Source organism: Ursus maritimus, unplaced genomic scaffold (assembly GCF_017311325.1).
Source record: "Ursus maritimus isolate PB19 unplaced genomic scaffold, ASM1731132v1 scaffold_32, whole genome shotgun sequence".
Lineage (NCBI taxonomy): Eukaryota > Metazoa > Chordata > Mammalia > Carnivora > Ursidae > Ursus > Ursus maritimus.
The window spans coordinates 23,524,517-23,534,213 of NW_024425786.1; positions in this window are offsets into that span (position 1 = coordinate 23,524,517).

The window sequence follows — 9,697 nt, forward strand, 5'->3', positions numbered from 1 at the left end:
TGGAGGCAGAGGGAAAGTGAAGTGTCTTGCCCAAGGACACATTGCTAGGAAATGGTGGAGAACTTCAGTTGTCAGGCCCCCAAAGCCTGGGTTTCCCCTACGCTCTGTCCTGTGCACACGCAGCCCCTCTTCATCTCGTAACCCAAGCAGGCTCTGTGGCCTCCAGCTGTGCACACGTGACCTGGTCCAGAAGTTTGGGGCTCACAGAAGCTGCTGGCCAGGGGGCACCTGGAGGGAGGAGGAGTAAAGTGGGTCATGAACACTCCAGGTCTGCTTGGCCTGGGGCTGCAGGGAGGTGTCAGAGTCTGCGGAGTGGGAGCCAAATCACTGCTCATCCTGGAAAGTCAAGTTCAAAAGCGTCCCCCTCTGAGGAGCCTTCCTGGCTCAGTGTAGTCATTGTCGTGGTCGCTGCTCTGAACTCCCACCCCCACCCCACTTTCTCCAGCGCAGTACCCTTCCTGACTGTAGGCTTCTCCAGAACAGGGCTGTGCCTTGCCCTCTGTGCTCTCGGAATTGCCCCAAACACTACTGGGCACGGAAGAGACACAGGAGCTGTTTGTCGGGCGAGTGGAGGAGTCAGTGAATGAATGGATGGACGCTGGCAGGGCCGGGAGGCCTGGTCACCCTTGGCAGCAGCGCCCCCTAGTGGCTGGATCCACACATCACCCTGCCACAGCCCAGAGAGAGAGTGTAGAGAAGGGAGCCAAGCCGACTCCCTGAACTGAGCAGCTGCTGGGTACTGCGTGTTTTATATACTTTCCCTCATAACCGCTCTGTGAGGCATGGAGACTGGCCCAAGGGGACAGAGAAGGAAGGGGCAGAACTGGGCATGGATCTCAGTTTTCTTGGCCTCCTGATCTCTCCCCCAGATGTGCCCCTGCCTGGCCAGGAGAGGCTTTGAACTACCAGGCCCCCCCGCCCTGCCAGTGTCCCTGCAGCCTAAGGTTTCCCTCACCTGTGGCACCATCCTCCCCTCCTGCCTCCACTCAGGGCATCCTGTCTCCCCCCAGCAACACACACTTCCCTTGAAAAGCCTCTAACTCAGAGCCAGACAGACCCAGGCTCAAATTCCAGCTCCCCTGGACTCCCTGAAGTTCACTTTCCACTCTGAACCTCAGGTTCCCAGTCTGTAAAATGGGAACAGTGATCTGTGCTGTCCCTGTACGTACGCCCTACATTGAGACTTTCCCTAAGAATGAGGAAATGAGGGAAACAAGCTGGGCCCACTGAGAGTCGGACAGAAGAAATTGGTATGTCATGAATCAGAGCAGAGATGTCCAAAGTCACCTGAAAGGGCCGGGCTGACGCGGTCCTGCCAATAGGCATTAGGTGAAAGTATTGACCCATCTAAAGTAGTAAAGCATCCTCAGACAAAAGTGAGTCCCCCGTGACCCCAGGATACGGAGTATGTCTGGGGAGAGGCAGCTCCGGCCATTGGACCAGTAGCCCTGCTGAGCATGTGTTGAAATGGACAAGGTGGGCGTTACCGATGGGCTTTGAATAGCTCCTTCCCCCACGGCAGCACGATGCTCTGGACATCTGGATGTGCTGGCTCTCACATCTCTGGATGTGGTAGCCATTAACCCAGGGTCGTGGCCTCAGTCGTCTTTGAGAGTAGGCAGATCTAAGAGTGAGCCAAGAGTGGGCGAATAGGGAGAGGCAGGGCTTATGGCCAGCACATGTCAGCGAGTGCACACCTGCCTAAAGGTATGCCCAGTCCATGACTTAAAAACACGATGCCAGCCTGCACCACGCAGGGCCCCAGCAGGAAACAGGTGGCATACTCTAATTAGGGGAATCAAGGCAGAGCTGATTTCCAAAAGGACTAATGGCAAAGCAGGGTGTAGGGGAGTCACAGGAGAGGGTGCAAGATCCTGGGGGAGCAGCAGCAAAATTTTACCCCGTAAGCCTGTAGGGTCAGAGGTGACCAGTCCTCAGATGGAAAGAGCTGCGAGAGCAGAGGCAACCTCAGGGAGAAGGAGCTGGGGAATAAATACCTTAACCCCCCCTTCCCTCTGTCTTGCCCCCTGCTGGAGCCCCCATTTATCAAAACCCCCCAGGACCCCCAGCTGTGGACTTTTAAATGAACAAAAATATACTTCTCTCTTTTTTAAAGCACCGTCTTTAGAGTCTTTATAAGATCAGCTCAACCCTACCATACAATCATAAAAGAAAATATCTGCCAAGAAGATATAATAATCATGAATTTATGTGTATTATGAACTTCTATTTATTTTGGTGAGACATATAGAGCAAATCTGGCAGAACTGTCAGGAGAAAGTCCTGAATCTATAAACAAAGTGGGAAGTGTTAATTAAACTTTCGTAAAACCAATGGCTCAAGTAACAAAACATGAGTAAGGATACGGAAGTTTGAACAATATAATTAAGGATTTTCCTTTACCAGGTAAACATAAACTTCACAGCCCCACACACAGAATACCCATTGTTTTCAGGCTCAAATGGAACACTTAAAAAAAAATACCACATAGGTGGCATAAAGAAAGTTGACAATTTGTTTCGAAGAATCCATATCACTGCCATGTTCTCTAATCCCAATATCATAAAATCAGAAACCAACAGTAAAAAGTTGGCCAAGGCAATCCAATACATTCTGTGACTTAAATGCTCATTTCTAAATAATTCATGGGATAAGGACAACCTCATAATGGAAATTACCAGATATTTAAAAATGAATAACAATAGGGGCGCCTGGGTGGCACAGCGGTTAAGCATCTGCCTTCGGCTCAGGGCGTGATCCCGGCGTTATGGGATCGAGCCCCACGTCAGGCTCCTCCACTGGGAGCCTGCTTCTTCCTCTCCCACTCCCCCGGCTTGTGTTCCCTCTCTCGCTGGCTGTCTCTATCTCTGTTAAATAAATAAATAAAATCTTTAAAATAAAATAAAATAAAAAATAAAATAAAATAAAATAAAATAAAAATGAATAACAATAAAGCTAAAGTGGAACTTGGAGGGAAAATTCTAGCCTGAAATGCATTTATTAAAAACAGGAAGGATTGGCAACAATGAAATAAGTGTCTGACTCGAGACTTTAGGAAAAGACCATCAGAAAACTTGAAGAGAGCAGAAAAAAAGGAAATAATAAAGATAAAGCAGGAAGGACCGCTATGGAAACCAACAAAAAGTTGAAGTCTTTTCAAAAAGGCTTAGTAAATTCTTTTCAAAGCCTCAATAAAATAAACGATTATTAGCACACACTATACAACATCGAGAACAAAAGGAAGGATGGGACTGGGGATGCAACAAGGTTTTTAAAAAATCACTTAAAAACACTTTGGGGATATTCGGTTCCAGCAAGATGTCAAATGAAGATAATAGGAAAAATCCAGGAAATGAACCCAGAAGGAAGAAGTAGCTTGCAAGAAGTGGAGGCCAAACATAAATGAATAAAATAAATGATTAAGCACAGGAAATTCAAATGAGCATGGGCTTTATAAGAACAGTTTTTACAGACTGATTTGGGGAATAAAATAAGGTAAGACTAAAAACTAGGGAACAATCAAATTACAGGCAGGAAGCTATGATCAAAGTTCAAAAGTATTCTAAGGTCCTTGATTCTTCTAGAAGAGGATATTGATTAACTTTAGACTTTGTTAGGTTGAAGTGTGCATGTTAAAAATCTGAGCATGACTAATGGAAGAACAGAAATAGAATGTATTCTAAACCTGCAGAGAGGAAACAAAGGGAATGAAGACAGTCCAATCCGTCCACCTCCAGGCAGGAAATGACAAATAAAAGAAGCAAAGGAAAAGCTTGGTGGGGCTGCCAGTTTCCAGGATGGTCCCAGGGATCCCTGGCTCCTGGGACCTATGCCCATGTGAAATCCCCTCCCATAATGTGTGGGTGGGAACTTAGTGACTTGTTCCTGTGCCATAGAATATGGTAGGAATGATGGTATGTCACTTCCAAGCAGGACTGACTTTCTGGGAGTGCAATCCATGCTTTCACAAAGGGCACTCTCCCCAGAAGGGCTCCATGCTTGGTTTAGTGCTCTGCTCTCGCTGACTTGAAATCCTAATAATTTTTTAATAAGGAACCCCAAGAATTACATAGCCAGTTTTGCTTCCAAGATCAGGTTATAAATAGGGCTGCCAGATAACATTCAGGAAGACCAGTCAAATTTAAATTTTGAATAAGCAGTGAATAATTTTTTAGTATAAATATATCCTGTGCAAATATTGAAATATTATCTGAAATTTAAATTTAGCTGGGCATCCTATATTTTTATTGGCTAACTCTGGCAACCCTAATAGAAAAGAGCCATGGCTTTCATTTTGGTTGCTCTGTGTGTGTGTGTGTGTGTGTGTGTGTGTGTGTGTGTGCTATCTCGAATTGCTCCTTCAAGGGAAGCATGTCACAAGCCATGTCACAAGCATGGAGAAGTTCATGGGGCCAGGAACTGAAGCCTCCTGCCCCTAGCCACGGGAATGAACTTGGAAGCAGATCTTCAACAGACACTTCAGATGTCTGTAGCCTGGCCAACAGCCCTACTGAACTGTCCCAGACACCCTGAGCCAGAATCACCTGGCTACGTGGTTCCCAGATTCCTGACCTGAAGAAATGAGGTGAGATAATAAATTTTTGTTGTTTTGAAATGCTCAGTTTGGGGGTACTAATATATGTGGTAAATGAAAACACAAAAGAGGATTTAGAAATAAGAATTTAAATACTGGTAATCACAACAAATGTAAATGGACTGAAATCACAACAAATGTAAATGGACTGAAATCACAACAAATGTAAATGGACTGGTTTCACCAGTTGCTAGATTATCAGGGGGAAAGAAAACACATAATCCAGCTGTACGCTCGCTGTTCATGAGAGTCATATCTAAAACAACAGACCTATGGAAATACCGAAGGCAAAGATATGAAAAAAAGACCATCCATTGTCTGACCAACAGTGTGTCCGAAACCTTTTGCACTTTGCTACTGAAGCCCAATTTTTTTTCAGGGACTAGACAGGAATCTATTGGTCCAGGAGGAGCATCTGTCCCCCAGCCCCAGTTTATTTCTTTGTGATGTCAAAGTACCAGCCGCAAAAGATGAATCACAATTCGGTCTAAGCCAATCGTAGAGCCTCTTTTCTCTCCATCGGTGATTAGGGAAAAGATGCTCATGTGTCCCAGTTCTGGAAACTGGAATGTAAAGGGAAATCTGGGAAGTGCTTTTTTCCTTTCTCCTTCTGCCTGGGGCATGGAACACAAGGCCTCAAGTGCAGCAGCCTTTTTGCAATCTTGGCATAACCATGAGCACAAAGGCCCTCAGGCTAATGTTGATGGAGAGAAGATTCCTAGCAAGCCTGGGTAACTGACGCATCATGGAGCTGCTAAGATAATGCCGACAATGGCCTGACTTTGGAATTTTTGTTATTTAAAGAAAACATACTCCAATTTGTTTCAGCCACTGTAGTTGGGTTTTGTTACTTGCATTTCCAATAGGCACAGCAGACAAATACTAAGCCAAAGGGAGCTGGTATAGCTTTATAAATATCAGATGAAATGGACTTTAAGTCAAAAGGCATCATTATGGGGGCGCCTGGGTGGCTCAGTCATTAAGCACCTGCCGTTAGCTCAGGTCATGATCCCAGGGTCCTGGGATTGATTCCCTTATCGGGCTCCCTGCTTAGCGGGGAGCCTGCTTCTCCCTCTGCCTGCTGCTCCCCCTGTTTGTGCTCTCTCTCTCTGTCAAATAAATAAATAAAATCTAAAAAAAAAAAGAGGCATCATTATGGATAAGAAGGTCATTACATAACGATTAACAAGAAAAATGTTACCAGGGAGATATAATTCTGAACTTCTTTGAACCTAACAGCCTAGCCCTCAGATTATATAAAGCAGAGTCTAGGCGACTGGGTGGCTCAGTCGGTTAAGCATCTGCCTTTGGCTCAAGTCATGATCTCAGGGTCCTGGGATCAAGCCCTGCATCAGGCTCTCTGCTCAGCAAGGGGTCTTCTTCTCCCTCTCCTCTGTGATCTGTCTCTCAAATAAATAAATAAAATCTTAAAAAAATAAAAATATATAAAGAAGAGTCAGCAAACTTCTCCTATAAAAGGACAGATAGTAAATATTTTAGACATTGTAAACCATCCAGCCTCTGTCTCAACTACTCAACTTTGCCATTGTAGTAAGAAAAAAGTCACAGAGAATACATAAACAAACAGACATGGCTGCGTTCCAATAAAACTTTATTTACAAAAACAAGGAGTGGGCCAAATTTGGTTCACAGACCACATCGTTTGATGACCCCTGATAGAAAGTGAAACTTGAGACAATTTCAAAGAGACATGGATGGATCCATAATCCTCCTGAGGATCTTATCTTTCCTTTCTCCATAGTTACTAAATCAAGTGGCCATAAGGTTAGTCAATATGTAGAATATTTGTATAACACAATTAAGAAGCTTGATCAAACAGAAAAATTGGCATTCTTTTCATCCAGTGTGAGAACATTTACAGAAATTGTTCCCACACTAGGTCATGAGGCAAGTCTGCCAAGGAGTGAACTGATATCACGTAGACCATTTTCTACGACCACAATCCCCTGAAATGAGAAAACGACAACAAAAAGGTAAACTTATGCCTGAAAATTAAAATCAAACCTCCAAATATTTAATGGGACAAAGAAAAAATACAAAATATAAGAACTGGCTGACAATGAAAGCATTACATTTTGAAATTTCAGTGCAGCTAAGACAATCCTTGAGGGGATGTGTGTCCTCTTAAACGCCTGTATTAAAGATTGCACCTTAATAAAGATAGCACATTAGTGACTTGAACATTCAATTTAGGATGCCAGAGAAAGACCACATAATGCCTCCTCCAATAGCAGGAAATAATAAAGATAAGAGAAAAAAAATCAATAAAACAGAAAACAAAGAACCAACACAGATGATCGATAAAGCAACTGACTAATTAAACAGATACATTTGTAGCAGGACTGATGAAGAAGAGAAAAGGCCCGAATAAATAATGAAAAGAGGGAGTTAACTAGAGAAAGACTTTTTTTCACTATAAGAAACAATTTTGTACAAATAAATTGGAAAATGAAGTTGCAGTGGATAAGTATCTATAGAATATAACCGATCGAAACTGACAAGGAATGGAAATGAGAAATAAAACATAACGTTAAAGAAATAGTTGTTCAGATTGTTCTTTTAAATCTCTCCTGGATCTGTAGTGATCATATCCCTTTCATTCTTAGTATTTAATTACTTGAGCCTTTCTATATATATATATGCCTCAGAGGTTTAACTATTTTATTAATCTTTTCAAAGAACTCACTTTTGGCTTCGTTAATTCTCTCAGTTGTATATTTTTTCTGTTTTTTTAAGTTTTGCTCTCATCTTCATCATTTCTTTTTTTTTTTTTTTAAGATTTTATTTATTTATTTGACAGAGATAGAGACAGCCAGCGAGAGAGGGAACGCAAGCAGGGGGAGTGGGAGAGGAAGAAGCAGGCTCTCAGCGGAGAAGAGCCTGACATGGGGCTCGAACCCGGAACACCGGGATCACGCCCTGAGCCAAAGGCAGACGCTTAACGACTGAGCCACCCAGGCGCCCCCATGCACGCTTTTATAACTTTGCTCCTTCTGCGCATACCCTTGAGCGGTCGATAGTACTGTTTCGCCTGCTTCAAAGCTTCATATCATGCCTCGTATACTGCATGTCTCTGCCTTTTTTGTACCAGATCACGTGAGAGGCTCGTCTGTGTTAACCCGCAGCACCTCTCTTAGACTCGGGCAGCTGGGACCCCTTGAATCTTGGAATTCCTCTGCCCCCAGGGCCGAGAGCCTCTTTCCAAGGCCAGAGCAGTGATTTCCCTAGAGTTTTCTTCCTGCAGTGACCACACAGCCGTACCTACCCTAATCCCAAGGGCCGGCCCGGTGGCAGTTGTGGGAGGGACAAACAGGCTGACGTGTCCACAAGTGTGTGTGCATGAGTTCCTGACGGCGTAGGCCAGACCCAGAGCAGGAAGAGAGCAGAAGAGTGTCCTCAGCCCCCAGATTACCCCTGCCCTGGGCCTCATGAATGTTAGGGGCAGCCTGTCAATCAATATATATCTCTCCAGTGCATTCTTCTTAACTGCCTACTTTGTAGCTCTAACGAGATTGACTTGTACATTATTCTGTTGTTTCCAATTTTCCACTCTACATGGTGTTGTAATGAACATTCTTGTACTTGTCAAGAGGTGGGATTTATTTCTGGAATTGAATTGCTAGGTTGGAGAGTATGTGCATGCTGGACTTTACTAGATTTTGCCAGATTGCTTTTCCAAAGTGGTTATAACTGAAACTCTCTTTAGCATTAACAAGAGGGCCCATTGTTCTACAATAGTCCTCAGCACTTAATATAGTCGGGCTGGAAATGTTGTTTGTGTTACCAACTTGAAGTCTAAAGTTCCATCTTGTTTTAATTTGCATTCCAAAAATTACAAGTAGGGTTAAACTTCATTTCACATATATTTGTATTGTTTACCTGTTTATATCTTATGCTTGTTTTCCTGTTGAGTCATTTGTAATCTTTTTATTGATCTGTAGAACTTCGTGATGCAGCCTGGATACCAATCCTTCGTCTGTTGTGTTCATTATACGTGTATCTTCTCCCAGCCTTGTGCATTGGGTTTTGTTTATCTTATTTTTGCCATGCAATACTTTGGAACTTCAATGTAGTCAAATTCTATCAGTATTTTCTTTATGGTTTATGCTTCTTAAACTTGGTTAAGAAATCTTCATATCATGAGGTCGAGAAAAGATTTTTATTTAAAAATTTTCTTTTTCGGGGCACCTGGGTGGCACAGCGGTTAAACGTCTGCCTTCCACTCAGGGCGTGATCCCGGCGTGATAGGATCGAGCCCCACATCAGGCTCCTCCGCTATGAGACTGCTTCTCCCTCTCCCACTCCCCCTGCTTGTGTTCCCTCTCTCGCTGGCTGTCTCTCTCTGTCAAATAAATAAAATCTTTAAAAAAAAAAAGCTTTCTTTTTCATATTTAGTATCCCTCTGCACTGACTTTGGTGATCAGAGTGATACAGGAGTGCAATTCTCCTTTTTTCCACACGGAAAACCAATTTTCGCGCCACCATTTATTGGAAGGAACTGGTTTAAGTATTTTTTTTTAAGTAATCTCTACACCCAACGTGGGACTTGAACTCATGACCCTCAGGTCAAGAGTTGTATGCTTTATCGACTGAGCTGGCCAGGTGCCCCATAAAAGGAACTGGTTTAGGGGCGCCTGGGTGACTCAGTTGGTTAAACATCTGACTCTTGATTTCAGCTCAGGTCTTGATCTCAGGGTCGTGAGTTCAAGCCGCGTGTTGGGCTCCACAATGGATGTGGAGCCTACTTACAAAAAATAAAGATTAAAAAAAAAAAAGAGAACTGGTTAAAATGCCACCTCTGATTTATGTCGAACCTTCAGTTTGCACACCTCTCCTCTGTGCTCTCAATTCGGCCCCATTTGTTTATTTGTACATCCCTCTGTCAGTACCTCCCTGTCTCATTACGTTAGTTGTGTAAGTCCTGACATCTGAAGGGTGATTCTCCTCACTGTGTTCATTTTCTTCAAAGTTGCTTGGCTACCCTTGGCTGTTCTTTCATATGACTTTAAGATAATGTTTCCAAAAATACTAATTTAAAAAACACTTTGTTTAACCCTTTGACATTGAAATAACTTTATAGAT